The sequence below is a fragment of the Mixophyes fleayi genome, chromosome 7, assembly GCF_038048845.1.
Source record: "Mixophyes fleayi isolate aMixFle1 chromosome 7, aMixFle1.hap1, whole genome shotgun sequence".
Taxonomy (NCBI): Eukaryota; Metazoa; Chordata; class Amphibia; order Anura; family Limnodynastidae; genus Mixophyes; species Mixophyes fleayi.
Genome location: NC_134408.1, coordinates 143,694,928 through 143,717,111, shown reverse-complemented (window position 1 = coordinate 143,717,111; position 22,184 = coordinate 143,694,928). Strand labels below are relative to the sequence as shown.

The window sequence follows — 22,184 nt, the reverse complement described above, 5'->3', positions numbered from 1 at the left end:
TTGTCCAAATAGGCTGATACTACTGTAACAAATTGTGTAGATTCTGTCCACCACAATATTACATGAATGTGATGATTGGTTCATCAACTCTACAAAGAGCCAGAATTTTGTCTTCTGGTTATCCTTAACCATCCTCTAATACTACTTCAGAGTTTGCAGTACTAGCCCAGAACTGACCAGGCAGAGAACACCCCATCTATCCAGCATTATATTAGAAATGTACTTTATACACTTCCTTAAAAAAAATGTATTTTCACTGATATTGGATGACCTTAGACATAAGATTTGGATGACATTAGACGTAAGAGTTGGCAACATTGGCTTGATTCAGAAACTACTAAAAGCTCTTCAGACCTAATAAGGCAGCTCTGGAAAATGGCTTTAGCCCCCAAATAACTCGAAAGCCTGGTTAATTTAATCTTAGATGTCTGGTACGGTGTCCTTGAACAATCAATTAGCTAAGTATTTTGGTTATGTTGTAGATGGTTATTCCCTCTAATCCTTGTTTGGGGTGGTGGTTTCCAAGCCTAATCCATCCAAGGAGGCCCCATGACCTGGTTTCCTCCTTCCTGCCACCGTAGCTAGTACGGCTCACTCCTGCCACTCTGGCCAGTCATATGACCCAGCATACTTAAAAGGATTTGTTTTCATAGTACAAAGCTTCCCCCCTTCTGCTTCTCAAAATCCCTTTCATTGCCGGAATGTAAATTCTACTTTCCCACCACTGATCCCCATAAATTATGATCTTCTGCGGTGATTTTCCACATTGCCATATAAGCTAGACCGACCAGCACTTTTTCCCTAAAATGATACAAAGACCGTTGAGAGTCTGTTTTCATAGAAAATGATTTGTGAATTGATGATTTGTCAATGTTAGGGTTTGTTCAAAACGTTTTGCATGGTCATTCCAGAAAGCAGTGTCATTCATCATGATAATTTGACCACTGAGTGACACTGACAACAACACATCATCCGGGAAGCACAGAATAGTGATGTGAGGCTCCTGTCACACTTATAAGGGAAGGTTGTGGTGTCAAATTCAACTTTGTATGTAACAATAGTCATCCATCCAATTTGATGTGGTTTTTTTTAATATATAGCATATGAACCAGGATGGTTTCCTTCACTGCCTGTAAATCCAGCCATTATACAGAATTAAAGGCTGCTTTAGCCCATGGGTCGGTCCTGAACGGGGCTGTACCTGTGACTGGTGTGATCGTATCTTATGCAAACCTCTGTGCGTTGCTGGTGACAGCAGCTGTTTGGAGAGAACTGACGGGGAGAATTTTCATATGGAAGTCGTAATCCACTTCTCAGAGATTTGAATGGAGCCGGACAGGCTCCTTATTATTCAAAACTAACAGAAAGGAAACTGTTGATAGGAAAGAGGAAGAAAATAAACATCATGCAGAAGCAGATGGCAAAGGTAGAGGCGAGGTGGGCGGGGAGAGCAATCGCTTAAAAGCAACTGACTTTCCCCGACCTTTGTCTTTCACAGAGACACATTAAACCTTCCTAAGAACACTGACAGTTCATTTCCATACACCAGAAAAATTAGCAACTCATTCAATTATTTATTTTATCCATAACTGTGTTACCGGTGTTTGGCCAGGATGACTAATTAATCTTAAACTGGGTACACACTACAGAATTTTCCACCAACTTTTTATGCCAATCGATTTTACACCCGATCGATGGTCCGATCGCTCGGTCCATGGACTGCATACACATGAGCCTTGTTTTAGACGATAAAGGGAAGAACGGCCGTCCTGTTAGCGACTTTTTACAGCCATGTTGTCATGAGCAATGACTGTAATTTCGTACTCCCTGTCGTGGATCGGTCGGAAACTTATACACACTACACAACAGAAATGAGATTGGAACGAAAATATTTAACGGTACAACCAACCAAATGAGGCGACAAACGTCCATTTGGGCAGACTTTCGACCATCCTGTCACCACACACACTGACCCGACTTTTGAACGAACGGTCGTATGTCGACTGGTTGAGCCGATTATTGGACGAAAACCCTGTAGTGTATACCCAGCTTTACACATTACAACTGTAATTAATTTAGGACCTAAGTAATACTAATCTGCTAATCATATGGTTTAATTCCATTTATTAGCTCAACCAGCCTTATCCATAGGGAGCACATCCAAGTATATCTCCTCCAAGTTCATGTATGTTACTTGAGTGATGGGAGATATATGGATTTGTGCTCAGCTAACAAACTCAGATTATAGAGTTACGTAAACTCTCATTTTTTTGGAACACAGCGGTGGGGAGGGGGGGATACACACTTAAATGCCTTTCTAATAACATTCTCTACTTTTCTGTACCATACAAACCTTAATAAAGTGAAAGCAATCACTTTGATATGATAAACTGTTTCAAATTTTTATTTCTTATTAGAAACCTTCTTAATTTATCCAGGACATGTAATACGTAAAGCAAAAACTCTTGTAGGATTCACAGTATATAAAGACAACATATCCTGCATTAATATACAATGAGCGACAGAGTAACTTGCATAGCACCGTGCCTCTGAAGCACTAGACCTTACCCTCCCCAAGAATGCCTTTACATTGCTGTGTGACTGAAACAGGAACTTGGGTCAAAGAAACTTTCAATCTAGTTCCAAGTAAAATAAAAACATAGAAAAATAGACAAGATGAGTTCATAACTGTTATTACTATTAGCAGTTTTTATAAAGTGCTTACATATTACTTAGCTCTTTATAGAGAATATTGAGTAGTTCACACTCTGCACCAGTTGAGCTTATAGTCTATATTTCCTAGCACACATACACATATTAGGGTTAATTTTTTCAGAAGCCAATTAACCTATCAGTATGTTTTTGGACTGTGGAAAGAAACCAGAGCCCCTGGAGGAAATGCACGCAAACATGGGAAGAACATACAAACTCCACACAGATAAGGCTCTGCTCTCCCTCAGTACTTTAACCTATCTGCTGTCAAACTCTACCAAGCATCCTCAAACCTGCAGAAATCATAAATCTATTCATTTTCAACAGTTCACTGCCTCTCTCCAACACTTTCTCCCCCCAATTTCTACATTCTCCTCTCCTGATATGGCAGTAACACATTTTCACCAAACCCCGGCAACAGCCCTTGATCAAGTGGCTCCAGCAACTCTTCATATTCATTGTCAACTTTCTCGCAAAGCAGAGAAAGTTGACAATGGCGTAAATCTCGTACCTCTAATGATTTCCTCACATATACTGCTATCTACCACTCCTATTGAAATGCACTGGACACTGCTAAACAATCGTACTTCCAATCTCTCATCTCTGCTCATGCTTCAAACCCCAAACATCATTTTAACACATTTAAATCTCTTCTCAACCCTCCCACCCCAAACCCTCCGACTACTATCAGTGCCCAGGATCTTGCTTCCTATTTCAAGGACAATATTGATAAGAACCGACTTGAAATGGTATCATCTCCCTCGACAAGCAACCAGCTCAATATTCTCTATAAAGAGCTACCTAATATATAAGTGCTATATAAATACTGCTAATAATAATAACATTTATGAACTGATCTTGTCTATTTTTAAATTTCTTCCCAGCATCCTCTGACACCCTCATTTGATCCCACAAATGAAGATGAGTCTACTTTCTTCATATCTTCCTACTCTGCCACCTGTCCTCTTCATCCTATATCCTCACAAATCAGTAGATCCCTGTCTTTTACCGCCCCATCTCTCAGCTCCCATGTGCATAGGCAAACCGAGGGGGGAAGGGGGGTACCTAGTGCCTGGAAACTCCCCTCCAAGCCTGGGGTTACTGTATAATTGAGGTGGCTGACCCCTGACCCAGCTTCACACGGCTCTGCTTGAAAAGGGAGAGCTGCGTGCACCTAACAGTAGTCCATGCAGCATTGCCCATGTATATTATGGGGATAGGAAGAGTTGGAGAGCAGCCAAGCAGTGTCTAAAATTATAGCCACGCCCCCATGCACGCTGGTCATGCCCACTGGCGGCATGGTGTGGAAATCCCCCTCTACAAATCCTGCGTTTGCCCCTGATGCCCCTCCAAGCTTCTCGATAGAATTGCCTACACTCGCCTCACACACTTTCTTTCCTCGAGAAACCTATTCCAGGCTTTCATTCTCAACACTCAAACTGCATTTACTAAGGTTGTCAACAATTTTATCAATGCTAAATCTAAAGGCCATTACTCTCTTTTAATTCTCCTCGATCTCTCGGCTGCATTTGACACTGTTGACCACTCTCTTCTCATACAACCGCTACAATCCCTAGGTCTTGAAGGCACTGTCCTATCCTGGTTCTCATCCTATCTAATCGCTCTTTCAGTGTTAATTTCTCTGTATCCACCTCTGCTCCGCTTCCTTTATCAGTTGGAGACCACAAGGCTCAGTCCTAGGTCCTCTGCTATTCTCTATCTATACCGCTTCTCTTGGAAAACTAATAAGCTCCTTTGGATTTCGGTATCATCTCTATGTGGATGATACACAAATCTATCTATCCTCTCCTGATCTCTCACCATCTGTGTTGTCTCACGTTACTGACTGTCTTTCTGCCATTTCCTCTTGGATGTCCTCTCGCCAATGCAAACTTTCAAAAACCGAGTTAATAATATTCCCACCTGCCAACAGAAGTTACCTACCTGACATTTCTATTTCTGTTGATAAAATTACCATAAATAAAACCCCAAAGATTGTTGACTATCTGTGATCCTTGACTCTGAACTATCCTTTGTTCCCAATATTGACTCTATATCTAAATCATGTTACATACATCTAATAATACATTTCCATAATACGCACATATCTCACACAAGACACTGCAAAAACTGTATTTCATGCACTCATCACCTCCCGCATTGACTATTGCAATTCTCTCCTTACTAGTCTTTCCCGAATCAGAGTCTCAACCCTACAATCTATTTTGCACTCAGCGGTTAGATTGATTTTCCTTGCAAGTTGTTCTTCTTCTGCTGAGCCGCTCTATCAGTCTCTTTCTTTTGTTGCCTTTTTTTTCACCAACTCCAATATAAAACACTTCTAACATACAAGGCCGTCAACAAACCTGCACCGACATACATCTCCTCACTTGTCTCACAGTATCTCCCAACTCCACACCTCCGTTCTGCACAAGATCTGCGTCTCTCTTCCACTCTCATCACATCCTCCCATTCCCGGTTACAGGACTTTTTTCGGACTGCACCAACTTTGTGGAATTCCCTCCCTCGCACAGTAAGACTTTCCTCTAGTCTTCAAACCTTCACATGTTCTCTGAAAACCCACCTCTTCAGACAAGCTTATGAAATTCCTCAACTACCCTTTTAACTTCCCTACATTACCGTATTTTCACCCTTTACACAGTTCACACAAGACAACAGCTCTCTGACCCCCGGACCAACATTGTTGAGTGACTGGATCATTTAGCCCACTAAGCACTTTTTAGCTTTGCAATCTGGCTGGATCAATATGTAATATGTAGCACTTACCCTCGTGTATCAAACTCCCTTTGTCTCATAGACTGTAGGCTTGCGAGCTGGGCCCTCTTACCTCTCTGTCTGTCTGTATTACCCAGTATTGTTTTATTACTGTGTTTGATCCCAGTTGTAAAGTGCTACAGAATTTGCCAGCACTATATAAATAAATGTTGATGATGATGGTGATGATGATGAATCCTTTTAATTCTTAAACAGCAGAAGTCTGTTCCCTAGTTAAGAAGAGCATTCTGGATTGATTACTATTATTATTATTATTATTATTATTATTATTATTAATAATAATAATCTTTATAGGGCGCCACATGAGATCCGCAGTACCGTATAGAGGGAAAACAACAAGACACTACAAAGTATAACAGTACAACACAGTAAACAAATAACACAACTCTCAGCACAGGTAGTGGGTTGCAAGGGGATAACTAACAGTTTTAGGGGTTGGGTACGCTTTACCGATGTCCACAGGGGCGGATCCAGACTTTTGCTATACCCCGGGCGATTTTAGGGGGGGCTATTTAGGCCCCGCCCCCTTTCTAATTTCTAAGGCTGCCGGCGGCTGCACAGTATGTGCAGGTCCGCTCGGCAGTGACAGTGTGCTGCCCCGCTGCTCTGATTGTGTTTAAAACACAATCAGAGCAGCCGGGCAGCATACTGTCACTGCTGAACGGAATAGTGGTAATCGTAAAAACGATTAGGGCCACTGAAAGAAGTGCAAAAACAATGGAGAAGTTATAAGCAATGAGAACAGGAGGGAAGAGGTTTTCTAGTTATAAAAACTAGGACATAGGAGGTGCTTTATAAATAAAAGAAAATAATAGTATTTGGCTGCACTGAGGCTTTTGCATGTACAATGTGTCAATCGAACAATGCCTACCGTATTTATATGCATTTAGTAAACATTACAATTGTCTTTTACCAGCCTTTCATGCATAATAATAAAAAAACACTTTGCTAAAGATGAGTTGTTATTTTTGTTTCATATTCTTTTGTACTAAAGCACTTTATAAACTATAAACTAAGGATAAATAGTTTTAGTTAGTATGAATGTAGTTATCTAACATGTCAAGTAACAGCTGATGTATAAAGTATCTTATAAAACGGAATCTATACAGATACGCTAGTGGATGCCATGTTCATTTCTTTTTCCATTATAATCCTGAATTAGAAAATAAATAGTACACTCAGATAAAATCTATGAAACAGGAATTTACATCGGAAGAAAAGGGTTAGCTTGTGCATTCCTTAATACTAACCAATATTTTATTTTATGACATTATATAGAAACAATATAAACACCAGTATAATAAGAGACAATAATAATTCACCATAACAGAGGAATGAGAGTACAATTTCGGTTAAAGTAGAAACATCTGATTTATGTCAGTAAATGTTCAGTAAATATGTCAGTATTGGTGCACGCAGCCAATTCCATCCTGAATTGTGGCTGGATCTGAGCGCCCTGGGAATAGGTAGCACAAACTCGAGCTGGTTTTGGATTACATCCTTGTGCTCAGGGGCGGATTGGCCATAGACCTTACTGGGAAGTTTACCGGTAGGCCGATGGTCTAACGAGCCCCCCCGGAGGCCACCTCACTTTGTGTCATTGTTTAAAAAAAAATAATAATAATAATAATAATTTTTTGTCGCGCGGGGGGAGGGGCACCCGCGGGGGGTCGCGCTCGGCCGCGGGGGGTGGGGGGGTATCGTGCTAGACCGCGGGGGGGTCGTGGGCTGGTGCAGGGAAGCAATAACCACTGGTGTTCAGTGGGCAGCAGCAGGCAGCCAATCGCTAGGCTGCCTGCTGCTGTATGGGCTCCCAGGCTGCTGTTCGGCAGACAGGAAGTCTAACTTCACTTCCTGTCTGCCTGATGTGAGAAAAGTCACTGGCTTGAGTAACTGAAGGTAAGTGAGGGGGGCTACCTATACTAAGAGAGCTACCAAAGGGGTCTGCCAATACTAAACTAAGGGGGGCTACCTATACTATACTATGGGGGGCTACCTATACTATACTAAGGGGGGCTGCCTATCCTATACTAATGGGGGGGCTGCCTATCCTATACTAATGGGGGGGCTGCCTATCCTATACTAAGGGAGGGCTGCCTATACTAAACTATAGGGAGTGTGAAGGACAGGGAAGGGCTACTATAATTTGTGAAGGAAAGGGGGTTATGTTGCTATAATGTGTGATATGAGGGAAGGGGGAGGGCTGTCTTAATAGCACATCGGTGGAAGGTAGGCTATTATTTTAATGGTGGCATTTAGATGGGGGCTAATTATTTAATGTGTGCTATTTTATTTGTGGGGTGATGGTGGGGCAATTTAATTTATTTGTGGGCTATTTCATTAAATAGTGGGGCCTATTAAATTAAGATGGGGTGGCGGGACCTTTAAAGCTGATGTGATATGGGGCTATTAATTCAATGTGGGACTGAGTTTGGGTAGGAGTTATTTACTAAATGTGAATATGAATTATTTAATGCTCGGAATGGCTGTGGGAAATGGTAATATTAAACGTAAATGCTATTAATGTTTTGCTGGAGTTGATTGGAGGGAAGTAGGTCTACTTATTAAATGTGTATACTATTAATTTATTGTCAGGGCTGGTTGGATGGAAATAGATCTATTTATCAAATGTGAGTACTATTATTTTAATGTTTGGGCTAGAGGGAGGCCTAATTATTTACTGTGAATGCTATTGATTTAATGCTGGGTCTGGTTGGCATTTTCTAATTTTCATGTACCCATTATTTTTTCCAAATAGGGCCTCCAGCATTCCAGTATCCAGACAAGCAGCAACTGATCTAAAGAAACCAGCAGCCACAGGTCGTGCAAGTGACAAGAACAGGTAGGAGAGAGCAGGACAGACTGCCAACTGTCCTGAATCTGATGGGGCAGTACCGAATTTGGGTGACTGTCTCACTTATTCAGGATTTGGTCAGACAGCAAGGACAGTTGGGAGGTATGTCCCGCTTCACACTGTACTGCTCGTGAAGGCAGAGATGCGTGCACCTAACAGTAGTGCACACAGTTTTGCCTGTGTATTTGTCTAAAATGTATCTAAAACAATAACCCCCTTGTCTTAAGTGCCCTGCCCCCCCCCCCAGAGCCTTATTCCAGCTCTGATGATACTAGTGGTTCTTGCATTGATTCCATTGCCTCCTTCTACCTTGCACTGGTCCCATTCTCAGATCACTTTGTTGAAAATATGGCCAGCCCCCATTGCACTGACAATATAATTAATCATGCCTCCTTTGCACTTTGTATATCACCAGCAAACACTTGTAATAGCTCTCCCCTTTACTTGTGCCATTGTCTGTCAACCCACCCTACACTGTTAATTCAAACCACCCCCAATCACTGGGCACATTTAGGGCTCATACACATTTGTTGCCAATGAAGTGTTTTCTTGCAGATGTTGTTTCACCTTTGTGATGATCGCACCTAGACAGCCATTTATTATAAGGCTTATTATGAATGCATTTTTGAAACACACGGTACACATATTTATATATTATATATAGAGAGAGATTTAATTTGCATCTCATAATGTCAGGGAAACAACAGTGCGTGAGGTGCTCATATGCTGCTCTGGCAGGCTGATCAAATACGATTGTGCCAACATCTTTCGTAATAGTCAAACTTATTAAACAATGTCAGGTATGTTTCTAGGAAGGGAATTTTGGAAGTACGTGTTAGTAGGCAACTAAATTAGTTGGAGCACAGAGGCATAAACCAGTCGCAGATAATGTAAAAGGATTCATGTAATTTTATGACACCGGATTGGCAGCATTTGCCTTGCATTGCTTTAGAAATGACCCACTGTGTGTAAAGTCGTCACATCTAGGTTTTCCTAAATGTTACTACAAACAGATTCCAGTAGTTCTAAATCCCGCCTACTTTTGTGTTGGCCCCACCTGCAGTTATTTTGGTCCCGCCCACATGAGGCCATTTTTTCCAGGGCCACTTTAAGTTCCCAATCCGCCCCTGCTTGTGCTTGACAATAATTACAGTTACATACAGAGCATTACTGTCATTGACTGGTAAGAAAACAAATTGAATCTTGGTAAGAAAACCATAATTGGGGAGTTATGAAACATGAAGGAAGGAAAGGCACACAGAAAATGGTTTGGGGGGGGGGGGAGTTGGCACCCTTCTGTGTAAAATCATCATCATCATTTATTTATATAGCGTCACTAATTCCGCAGCGCTGTACAGAGATCTCCATCACATCCATCCCTGCCCCAATGAAGCTTACAGTCTAAATTCCTTAACACACACACACAGAGAGACCGAGACAGAAACACAGACTAGGGTCAATTTGATAGCAGTCAATTAACCTACCAGTATGTTTTTGGAGTGTGGGAGGAAACCAGAGCACCTGGAGGAAACCCAGGCAAACACGGGGAGAACATACAAACTCCACACAGATAAGGCCATGCTCGGGAATCAAACTCATGACCCCAGTGCTGTGAGGCAGAAGTGCTAACCACTGAGCCACCGTGCTGCCCCATGGATATAGGATTAAATATTTTTAATAGATATTAAAAGAGTGGGTCTGAATCTCCTTGGGTTGAGTTGTGCTGGGAAGTGGGTTTGGTGTATAAGTACCAAATGACAATGTTCAATGAATTTGTGAGATTTATTATTTAAATAGGCCGTGATCTTCTACATAGCTGCTACGTGCCAAATATTACTATGCAATGATGTAATGAAGGGGCCTCAGGGAGCCTCCAATGATTGGTAATCAGGCTTTTGGTTGCATTGGGTGTCTGGGTGGTTAATTTGTTCTTATGTTTGTCAAATCCCATAATTGGTAAAAATTAGAAGGCATGAAGGTTTTTTAATGAATGCAAGTTTGGTCCCAGTACTGAGAAGGTTGGTCACCTTGTCTCAAGATGTTGACATACTGGGTCAAGTTCACCATATGTGCAAGAAGGGACGCGTTTCACCACAACCTCCCCAACACAAGGCAGAGTGTGAGCCATGTATTTTTTTTGGTTCAGTGGGTACCACGTACCATTTACAGTAAACCTACATGTTTTCTTTTACGTGTGCAGAGATGGATGAGTTTGAAATTCTGCTGCGGTGATCCAGGTGTTCTCCACTGGTGGTTTGCTTCGATCCCTCCTCCTCGAGGACCATCTTCCCCCCCGTCCCCTCTCACTCCCTCCTCTCCCCTCTGGGGGTCTCCCTGTCATCCGTGCCCTCCCTCTTGGACTCCGTCGTTGGCGGACCTTCCCCTCTCCCCTCCCCCACCCCTTTAGCTGTGCCTTGAGCTCACTGAGTTACTGTGCTTATTGTTTACTATACTGTGCTGTCTCACCTTGTATTGTAATTTTGTTTGTCCCTGTACGGCGCTACGGACACCTAGTGGCGCCCTATAAATAAAAATGAATAATAATAATAATAATAATAATAATAATAATCTACATCCCAATGAAACTCATGATGCAGTATAAGAATTGCTGTTAAAATTTCCTCAAAATTAGTCATGATTACAGAAATTGGGAGGGTGTTGATAAAATGTCTGACCTGGAGGCAATCGAAGAGTTTAGCTTCAGGGAAGTTGCATTTTTTTTTTTTTTTTTGCAAAGTTCTTTCAAATTACTTACCAATTTTATTTTACATATAACACCAGAAAACACAATGACAATTGTGTCAGGCCGAAGGTCTTCTGGAGAATACAACGGAGCAGAACACTAACCGGAATTAGCACTACTGAACTGGAAGGTGCGGAGTCTAACGTACCCCTGGTATTCGCCAGGGACCCCCGCAAGGGGGTTTGGACTTCGCTGCACAGGGTACGCAGGTCGCGGTCCTACCAGTCAGTTGCCGGTGTAGCGTAGAAGAGTCAGACGGTCCGGGTCACACCAAACAGGATAATACGGTACAAAGGGAAATCCTAAGAGTAGTCGCCAAGCCGAGGTCACGGTACAATATAGGTCACGTAGATATCAGAATAGTCCTCAAGCCGGGTCACAACGGGGAGCAGGAACAGATGAAACTAATAGAAGCACAAATGCACAAAACCAGGAATACAGACTAATAACCTGTTACTCTGGCACCCTAATGGCGCCAGAGCCAGGTTTAAATAATGGGAGAATGCCGCTGATAGGAGGACCCAGGAGGCGGCGCTGATCGGCAGCAGTAGCGTCCTGTTGCCTAGCAACGGGACGGAGACAGGGCGCATGCGCCCGACACACACTAGGAAGCCGGAAGCTGCCGCGGGGGATCAGACGTCCAGTCCCCGGCTGACAGGGGATCAGCGGGGACGGCATCTGACAAACTGTAGTATTAAACTGTTAAGAACCCCACAATAAGCGACTGATAACCCCTATACAGAACTTATGGCACGGGATGTTTTTCACCATTAGCAGCCGCCTTTCCCAGAACCACACTGTTCGCTGGTACTCGGATGCCCCCTGGACTTGATCCCAGTAGTGTATCGTCGCTAAAAGCCGTGTGTGAGGTAGACTTAGGGAAACTCGCAGCTATAAAGTAACAAGTAGACAAAATAAGACAAACAGGACACAAAACAGAAAAGTCTACTGGAAGGCCAGGTCAGAGAGCAGGGAAGGTATATGACATCAAAAACAGACAGAGAGTTCAAGTGCAAGCAAACATCTAACAGCAAGGTCCAGCAAACATAGCCAAGGTCAAACACAGTGAATTCAGCAGCAGAAGATATACCAATATATATAGGACAAAGATACAGGAACTAGCCTAGGTAAGCCTAACACCAGCAAGGCAATAATGACACTGAAACTGGGCAAAAAAGATGTATATAGGAGGGGCACTCCAGATAGGTCTATAGTAAAATTTAAATATTTTATTAGGTATGCATTAAAAAACTATCTGGTTTGATCGAGAGCAAAATATTAAAAATACATATAGAAAAACAAACAAGTGTATTAGTGAATTTAAAATGCAAAAGTAATTTGCATAGCGTCTGCTACACATCTAGAGCTTTAGAGCATTTCGCTCTAAAGCTATAGAGCGAAACGCGCGTTGGCATTTTGCCTCGCTACCTCCAGCATTTTACCAAGCTATTACTCTCTCTCTGATCGCCCCCCAGTTCTTACATTAGGTAGGGATTATCACATATACCCGCGATCAAAGGGAGTATATATTTCCACAGCATCTCCTATTTTTCGTGATACTATTACTATTAGAACTCATCACATAACGTTATTAGAGATTCCTTCGGGCTACCTTAATTTTACTTGGTATTAGCCCTATCTCTGGAGTGTTTTCTGCAAGCTGGAATTTTTGCACTTATAAAGGTGCATCTAGATGTGTAGCAGACGCTATGCAAATTACTTTTGCACTTTAAATTCACTAATACACTTGTTTGTTTTTTTATATGTATTTTTAATATTTTGCTCTCTATCAAACCAGATAGTTTTTTAATGCATACCTAATAAAATATTTAAATTTTACTATAGACCTATCTGGAGTGCCCCTCCTATATACATCTTTTCCTTTCTGCCCAGTTCTATTAACCATGTGTTTTGGGTGCACCCACTAGGAACATCTCTCTTTTTCCTAGGTAATCATAATATATAATGTTTTGAGAAATGGGTCTTTATCATACATCTGGTGCGGTCTTCATATTTTTCTTTTTGCTCTAATTATGACAATGAGTCTATTTATGTAGGTCCTGGCCAAGCAGCTGCTGAGTATAAACTAGTGAACAGAAAGTTGTGACTACTCAGCTGCTAGGTAGTGAGCAGTGATGAGTTTTGCAAGAGCTAATAAATCAGCTGCAATATGGAATGTCCGTTAGAAGCTCAGGAAGCAGGGTGTATGGTTGCTCAGCAACAGAAATACAAGAAACTCTGACATTCAGAAAAATATGGAACAGATTCTAAGATAACAGAGCAGAAAAAACACAACACACCTGCGGCCCCTGGCTCCTTCCTGATTTTTGCCAGATTTGTTTCTGATAACGTATACAATTTGTTTAAAACCCCTGTTGATGTAATTACTCCTTGATTAAATATATTGTTTTAACTTACTATTGAGATTAATGGCCCTTTTAATGGAATGTGGCCCCTGAACTGTATCAGGTTGCTCATCCATCATGACTGGCATAGAAGGATCTCCTGTATTTTATATAATATAATATAAAGATTAGATTCAGAATGCCATTTTTCCACTTAGAATACAGATTGCTCAAGCATGGGAATGGATAGCTGTCTGCAAGTGTTTCACAGCATTCAAAATGAAGCCATAATGTGTCATGTAAAGACTGAGGTTACTTCTCAGTCTCTTGTTGGCTACACAAAAACACCCCACAGGAAACCCAGATTTGCTCACTGTGTACAGGAACCTGTGCAGTCGCACAAGGAAGCAGCATACAATGCATGTGCATGGGCATACTGTAAATGTGTCTCACACACTTATTATCATTATATTAATCTATTGCCTGATTATAATAACACGTTATCTGCCAGAGGTTTGCACAAGCAGCAGCTGCACTCACACACACTGACAACCTAACACACACTGACAACCTTCCCCTCTGCCCTTCACACACTGAATGAGCTTCTATGTCACAAAGACAGACCACAAACAGCACCAGGCACCGCCCACACCGCCCTGATTGGATGCCGTCCAGCTGTCTCTCTCTGCTATTGGTCGGGCCACCCGTCGGTCTGGCCGTCAGCGCCGACCACATGACTGCAGTAGAAAGGGGGGATCTATTGACCTGTTCTACCCGCTCTGCACGTCGGGAACAGCGCTCCGTTGTGGCGGATCCCCCCGCCTGCGCCGCGGTGGTTTCGGCTCGCACTGGTGCGAGGTGCATTGGGTCTCGCCCTGTAGCTGTGTGTGCGGGGGAACTGGGGAAGATCGGGACTCAGCGCACTGTGAGGAGCCGCAGTCTGGATGGAGCTCGGATTGGGGTCTGTCAGATATACGAGTCGGGCACCGATGGGCTATGGATGCGGTACTCGGAACGCCCCGTGATCGCAGCAACCGGGAGAGGCGTGGGACCGACGGGGCAAGGATGCGACACTACCGCCCAGCTGGCAGCAGGTAACCCATGTGAAGGTGGGCAGCACTGCACAGCAGGGGGCATGCATGACATGGGATCCTGCATGACATGGGATCCTGCATGACATGGGATCCTGCATGACATGGGGACATGCATGTCATGGGATCCTGCATGTCATCATGGGATCCTGCATGACATGGGGACATGCATGTCATGGGATCCTGCATGTCAAGGGATCCTGCAGCTTGCAATCACCATCACCCCCACCTTCTACCTGACAAGGGACTACAACCCCAATCATCCTGTTCACACTGCAAGGCTAGTTGGCAGGGTGACTACGACTCCCATCCTCCGCTGTGCTCACAGTGGCCATGGCTGATTACATTTGCAATCAGGTCTAACCTGCTCACACAATGAGGGTATTTACTAACACCACACAGAGGTGTATATTTGCATTCATTCTCCAGCACCCAGCCATCAATAAGCCAGGGCAAATTCTATTATGAAAACTGACTGATAGGGTTTTAATGCAAATAGGCTTGTGTTGTTGGTAAATAACACTCAGCTGTTGTGGTTCCCAAGAAAGGCAACCTGTCAGCTTCTCTATCTGGGGTGCAGATTGCTGGATCACAGCATGAAAAAAAAAAAAAAAAGACAGGACTTCTTTGAAAGCAGGTCTGTCAATCACTATTAATTACATTTATTTCCCTGTTGTTGTCCAACAAGCAATTGATGCTTTAGCTGCTGATGGTCAGGGTTATTGCAGGCCTGTGTGTTCCAGTTATTCTATGTAGATACAAGCAGCTGCTGCAGGTATTAATCTCTGTAGCACCTTCTTAGTGGTGTGGTCACATGGCTGAAATTCCCAGCTCCTAGTTCATTCTGCAGTCCTTCACTTAGCCCCTTAGAGTGTAGTCAGTGTTTACAGGTGATGGACATGCACCAATCTCCATCAGCTGCAGGGGCACCCTCACCCTGCAGTCCAGTTCCATCCATTATGTCTTCCCAGCTGGCTGTGTGGCCTCTGCTTCTGCTTTTGCACCTCAGCTGTTGCAGGGCACAACCTAGTTATTTTAATGTTGCAATACACACGATCAATGCAAGATGTTCAATCAGTGGAAACAAGTACTTGTCATAATTTTCCTCTGTATATAATGCATCATTTTTAATTTTAGTTGCCAATACCTGTGAGTTTTCTAAACTTTTTTTTTTTTTCAAAATATTTAACACCTACTAGAGGCAGCAGTGCTCAATCATACTGGCCACTAAGGGTGGTATACTGACATTTCTGTCATCCTTTAATAAGCCAGATCTTTTCATCTGTCTACAAGATGCTGCTCAGCGCATGGTGACAAATCTGTAATGTGTGATGCATCGAAACTAGTTTGAGAACAGAACAGAAGAATGTTGCAATCAGTTAGGAAGTGAAAACGTTCTGTGAAGGTTGTGGTGTCTGGGATCACTTCTCTATCCATGCTGGTCTTTCACTGGTTTCTAAGCCTCGTTTCAGCATATGTATCATTGTAAGTGCGACTTATAGTTTTTTGAAAGATATCTGCTGTCATCTCCTGAGCTGCTCTATACCGTAAGTGGGAACATGACACATTTGTTGCTAAATCTGTCAACTTGTGTCTAAATATAATATAGCATTTGCCACCTTCTATTTTGTAGCAAATGGACTGTAAACTGTGTATAATATTTTTTTAATGTATTTTAATCTTCTATATACAGCACTTCAGCTTTCTACTACGTCAACAGTACATATTAGTAAATCTAATCACCACTGTGTTTAAGACCATTTTGGGATGATGTGTGCAATTTTTCTTTTTACTGTCAAATGCACAAAGTACTTTTTTCTATACCAGCTGTGGATCATGTTACATTTTAATGAACTGGATACACATGTAACTTTATAGACCTAATTGGTCTTTTTATTGAGAATTCAGCCTTCATAAAATGTAAACGATAATAAAGTTTACATTGTAACATAGAATTATTTTTTTTTTACATTTATCTTTCTCCTTTATCATTCTATCAGAATACCTGATATTTATATTGTCTGTTGTGCCAGTTTTGTATAAGAGAGAAAGCCAATTGTTAAGTTGTTGGAAAATTTTGGCGTTTGACACTTTTCACATTTTATTTGCTTACAATGTGCAATCATTCTCTAGGAATTGTTATAGTATACAACACAAAATACTTCTGCAATGTAGAGGAAGCAAAACTATAATTGTTTTTTTCTGAATTAAGTATAAATTTGATACAAAAAAGCATAATACAACATAAAACAATTAAATTATGCAAGTATTCACCCCTTTCCCCTTGTTTTAGTACTTGGTATTGGCACCAACAAATATGTGAATGTATCTACCAGCTATGCAAAGTTGGATAATGCAATTCTCACTCATTCTTCTTTGCAATATTACTCAGGTTCCACCAGGTTTTATGATTGCCGCAGGTGAACAGCAATTATGAAATACAATTTTTGTCCTGCAGATTTTGCATTGGACTAAGGGCTGGGCTATGACAGGACCACTCTAAGGTTTTTATTGTGTGTTATGTGTTTTTTTGTTTGGTTTGTTTGTTTTTTAAATGATTTAAACCTCTCTAACTTGGCTTTTGCTATAAGCTTTGGATCACTGTCCATTTGTAATATCTTCTCCAAATGATAGGTCTCTTGCAGACTGCAGTGGGTTTTCCTCCAAGACTCACAGGTCTTGCTACATCCATTTTACCCTCTATTTTGATACATTTATAAGTACCTGAAGCATGTATGTAGTCCCGCCACCATGCTGGATGGTAGGGGTAGTGTTCTTGAGATGATGCACTGTGAAAAGCATGTGCCCATGATCAGGGACGGATCTAGAATATTATTATTATTTTTTTTTGGGGGGGGGGGGGGATTGCCTGATTCGCACAGGTTTTCCCTCCTGGGGGGGGGGATTAAGGATTTGGTTGAGAAAAGGTAATTGAAAAGCACCACATTTGCCTTGTGTCCTTTGATCTTCATGATGAACCCTGGGGCTTTCAGTTCCTGTCAATGAATCTGTTTCGCCCTAGCTTGATGATGATGCTATTTTGGTATCCTCACTGATACCATAATTTTATTGAAGTATATTGTAGGCAGGTATTTAAGGGATTACAAACTATATTTATTTTCACAATCTTCTTTTGGGCGTAGTTAAGTGATAACAAGTTCTAGTAGCCAGTGCCATGATGCTTGATGGCAATCGGTTGAATGAAACTTGTTGAGATTTGGCATAAGGACAGCCATATATAATTGTTAAATGTTTTGTATTTAATTTTTTGTTTTTGTTTTTCGTTGCATTGCTTCTAGGTTTTCATTTTATGAAGTCTGCTTTAAACGCACCTCTGCATATAGAACAAACATGAATTCATAGGAGCAAGTTAGAACTTAATCATAAGTCTTATCAAGAAGTTTGCTAATAATAGCTTAAGACTTGCTGCCTATTTGTTCTGTGTGGGTGTGGGGTTTAATATATGACCTCTCCCACATGAAGACACTGCCCTCTGGCCTAAACGCCCCTTGTACATGGGCTGATACAGAGGCTGACGTGTGATTTCCGTTTTGACCATTCTAAAGAACTAGTGCTTATTATATTACTATGCCCGCCTTTGGCTATTGCACTTTGTATTACTTTGCTACTTCTTTGAATTTCTGTAAGAAAATGATTCAGTTCACAATTTTCTCAGGAAACTTATTTTGGGAGTAGAGCACAAGCCCCTATCTCCCAAGAATAGAAACTTTAGAATCTTTAAGAAAACTTTAACTTCTAATCTGACTCAAGATGTCTACCCGATATCCTTGGATTGAATTGGTTTAAAGTCACTGTTTCGAGGATGATACGTCTTTGCGAGGGTGGACATATAATTGAGTGTCTCTGGTAATAGAGGTGTTCCACTGATGTTGATTTGTATGGACACGTTCTTGCTACCAGGACAGAAGAAATTGCATTAATCCTTAATTAAGCAACTCTCTTGAATCAATAGATGTCTAGAGGCTGCAATTATGCTTTTTGTTTGGTGGGCAAGCTTGAAACAAAACAATTTAGATGTATGGTCTTGTTTGAATATGTTTCATATAGCATTTGACATTCTCTAGTAAGATCAGCTTGATTGTTTTCTGACTGTTCCAATGATCTGATTGGCTACAGGTTCTTCTTTCCCCACCCACTTCAAAAATAAAGATTGAGGTGTTGCCCATAGCAACCAATCAGATTCTAATTATCATTTATTTACTACAAAATGATAGCCAGAATCTGATTGGTTGCTATGGGCAACATCTCAACTGTTTTAAACCCACAGTTTAGTAACTATACCACCAGGAGTTGAAGATTCAATGCAATATGATGGCTAGTCCCTAGTCCAACCCCACATAAGGGCTTATATCTACTGGTGTATTTAATTAATATTAGCCTGTCTACAGTTCTGATATTAGAAACCATTTTTGCTAGAGTTACCATTGCCATTGATGTTTGTCTTTGTGTTTTGTTGCAGTATTTAGAGTACGTGTTTTTGTTTTTGTTCTTAGTTTTTGTTTTTTGCATTTACTGCAAGTAAACAATAAGCCACCAATACTAGTAAAATAGTTATAAGCAACATGTTCGGGTATCTGGGGGAGGGGGTAGTACTGAGGTACTTCTATGAAAGTTCTGTAGTATATATTTGTTGTGCTAAATTATTTTCTATATTTTTTTTGGTTGGGTGCCATTATACTGTGGCCAAAAAATGGCCTAGAGGGACAAATAACAAATTATGGGCAGCGCGGTGGCTAAGTGGTTAGCACTTCTGCCTTACAGCACTGGGTTCATGAGTTCAATTCCTGACCACGGTCTTATCTGTGAAGAGTTTGTATGTTCTCCCCGTGTTTGCGTAGGTTTCCTCCAGGTCCTTTGGTTTCCTCCCACACTCCAAAAACATACTAGTAGGTTAATTGGCTGCTAACAAATTTACCCTAATTTGTGTGTCTTAATGTGTGTGTGTGTGTGTGTGTGTTAGGGAATTTAGACTTTCAGCCCAAATGTGGCAGAGACTGATGTGAGTGAGTTCTCTGTACAGCGCTGCGGAATCAGTGGCGCTATATAAATAAATGATGATGATGATGAAACAACAGTAATCCAGGCCTGTCTGGGTGTGGCATTTTTTGGGGTTATGATTTTGTCAGCTCACCATGTAAAGTACTGTAAGAAATATTGAGCAAGGTTACACCCACAACTGGGAAGTCATAAGACATTGTCTGAGTCATATTACAGGTTGTAAATCTTTCTAGATTGTGACACTCAAGTTTTATCAAACAGGAAATTAATCTTACTTTGAAAGCCAGAGGCACGCTTTCCTGTTGTACAACCCTGTGTTCTGAGGATTAGCAACACCGTTACTATAAGGAACAGGTCGGGCTGAGAGTATAGACTGAAACACAGCGTTCTGCTATTTCAGGTGGGTGAAACGGAGGGGGGGGGGGGGGGCAGGAAATCTTCGACAGGTAATATTTTAGTCTGCTGAAGATCACTTGCCTACAATCCCAGCTACCTTCCCAATGGTTAAAATGAAGTAAAGCTAATTTTAATCCTTTCCCTGGCCATTTTGTTGTAGCACGTTTTGGCATATTGGATTATATTGCTTTAAGTGGCCTTAAACAACAATTGGGGTATTCCAGCACAGTGGTTAGCATTGCTACCTCACAGAACTGGGTCATGAGTTTAAGTCTGACCATGGCCCTATCTGTGTAAAGTTTGTACGTTCTCCCCGTGTGTGTGTGTTAGGGAATTTAGATTACTGCAGGGAAAAGGATGTCTCCTAATTTATTTTCTGTTTTGTAGGATATAATATCCTAAAACACAGCCTTAGAACATTGCATCTGGTTACACATGAAAGTAGTTGTGTTGGGGTCCTAAAACGTGCTTAGTTTGGTTTGTCAAGCTGGGTGGCTGCATTTTTATGGTTTTTACTACATTTATATCAAATGTAAAACAGAAGATAAGTGATGTGATGAAATGGTTTGACTTGAATATTGTTTTATATGTTCCATAAAATGTAATTGATTTATACTTTATAATTAGTAAGCGACTAAGATTTAAAGTTTGTTTCCTGCTGTTGCGATACTCATCGTAGGGTATATTGGTTTTATCCTTAAGCTCTAAGTATATTTCGGGACACATTAATGGAGAACCAGGTTTGTTTCTGTGTGCGAGACTGGGTGGTGGTATCTAAATAGGGGTGTCACGCACTCCTTGCCACTGGGCAGTGCCCCCTTGCTATTGTCACACTGTGAGGAACCGGCATCCCCCGAGGCTGAACAGCCTGTCTGTATGTGGATAAATACTTACATCCAACTCAACCAGTGGTAGCTTTTACTAACTGAACAGCAACAGGCACAAAACCAACATATGTAATAGTTTTAGGTATATACAATGTAGTACATACAATATCATGGCAGTCCTATTATGGCCACATGGGAAGAAAATGCGACACTAGGCACCGTAGCACAAGTCCCGGAATTGCGAATCCTCAGTGACTGCCTGCAGAGGTCCTGCTTCACGGTCACCTCGCTTTTAGCGAGTGCACAGATTCACAAGACCTGGGGCAGCTTATCCAATGAAAGAGGAACAGGGGTCCTCGCAGTCCTTCTCCCAATCTCCGTCCTCCTTCACTTGGCAGGACCATTACATACTACACCTGCCTGAGAATTGTTAATCCTTTGAACACTGAACTGCTCAGAAAAGCTTCAGGCTGTAGGTGTGTGTTTGGCTTTCTCTTAAGGCATAGGAACACAATACACAATTCTTAATTAAGGTGGTTAAATCCCTTACAGAGAGCCACTTTGTCTGGCTTGTAAATACCCTCCTAACCCTTATCTAGTTTGCCTACAGATGTAGCCAACAGCACAATCTTACAGTCTCTCATTGTTGGTCTGTAACGCAACAGCAGGGCAGAATAATTACATGTTCTCTATAAATCATTGCAGCATAATGAATGTTGGCTTTTCACTCCATTGTGCATTAAGCATAAGGCTGGGTACACCCTACAGGGTTTTCAGTCAATTATCGGGCCAATCACACCATAAATGACCGTTCAGTCCCATATCGCACTTTGTGTGTGTGTGTGTGTGTGTGTGTACTCTCCAACAAGGAATGCTTCTTAAGCACATTGTATTGTTTGTTTTGGTTTTTAACTCGGACTAAAAATGTTGTTCAACGATGGAACGATGTCGTTCCAATTCTGCAGTGTGTAAGTACTCAGGACCGGCAGTGTCCATAGATCTCTATGGACTGTGCAGAGTCACCATCTCTTCAGCCGATGGTTATGACAGATGAAGAGCACAGATGAAGGTAAAACGTATATAGTGTGTACACATGACCCGGCATGCTGATCAGGACTTCTTTTTCTTTCTTTTGATCGTTGATAAAATTGTTAAAGATATCGGGGGACACTTTCTGTAGTGTGCACCCATCCTAACACCCGCCGGGCTAGATTTGAAACAGAGTGGGAGGGATGGGGGGCTTCTGTTAAACAATAGCCTGGTCTACAGGACCTGATCTAATTATTGATGACTGGTTTCTACAGATCTAGAATACACCTAGACTTAAGCTGGATACACACTATAGGTTATTCATCCAATTTACATGCAGATCACAAGATAAACGATCATTTGGTATGATAT

At 41.7% G+C, this 22,184-nt stretch overlaps 1 protein-coding gene across 5 annotated transcripts in view; it reads left to right on the top strand.

The window, feature by feature from the left end:
- Positions 1 to 14,205: 14,205 nt before the first annotated feature.
- Positions 14,206 to 22,184, top strand: part of MGAT5 (alpha-1,6-mannosylglycoprotein 6-beta-N-acetylglucosaminyltransferase) — an 87,847-nt gene continuing 79,868 nt past the window's right edge. For 2 of the 5 annotated variants that reach the window (XM_075180961.1, XM_075180965.1), the window contains exon 1: positions 14,206 to 14,544. The gene's annotated coding sequence lies outside the window, so the exon portion shown is untranslated. Of the gene's footprint in view, positions 14,560 to 15,948; positions 16,089 to 19,857; positions 19,961 to 22,184 lie in introns of those variants that run through there. The other 3 variants (XM_075180963.1, XM_075180962.1, XM_075180964.1) reach the window with 3 other exon arrangements.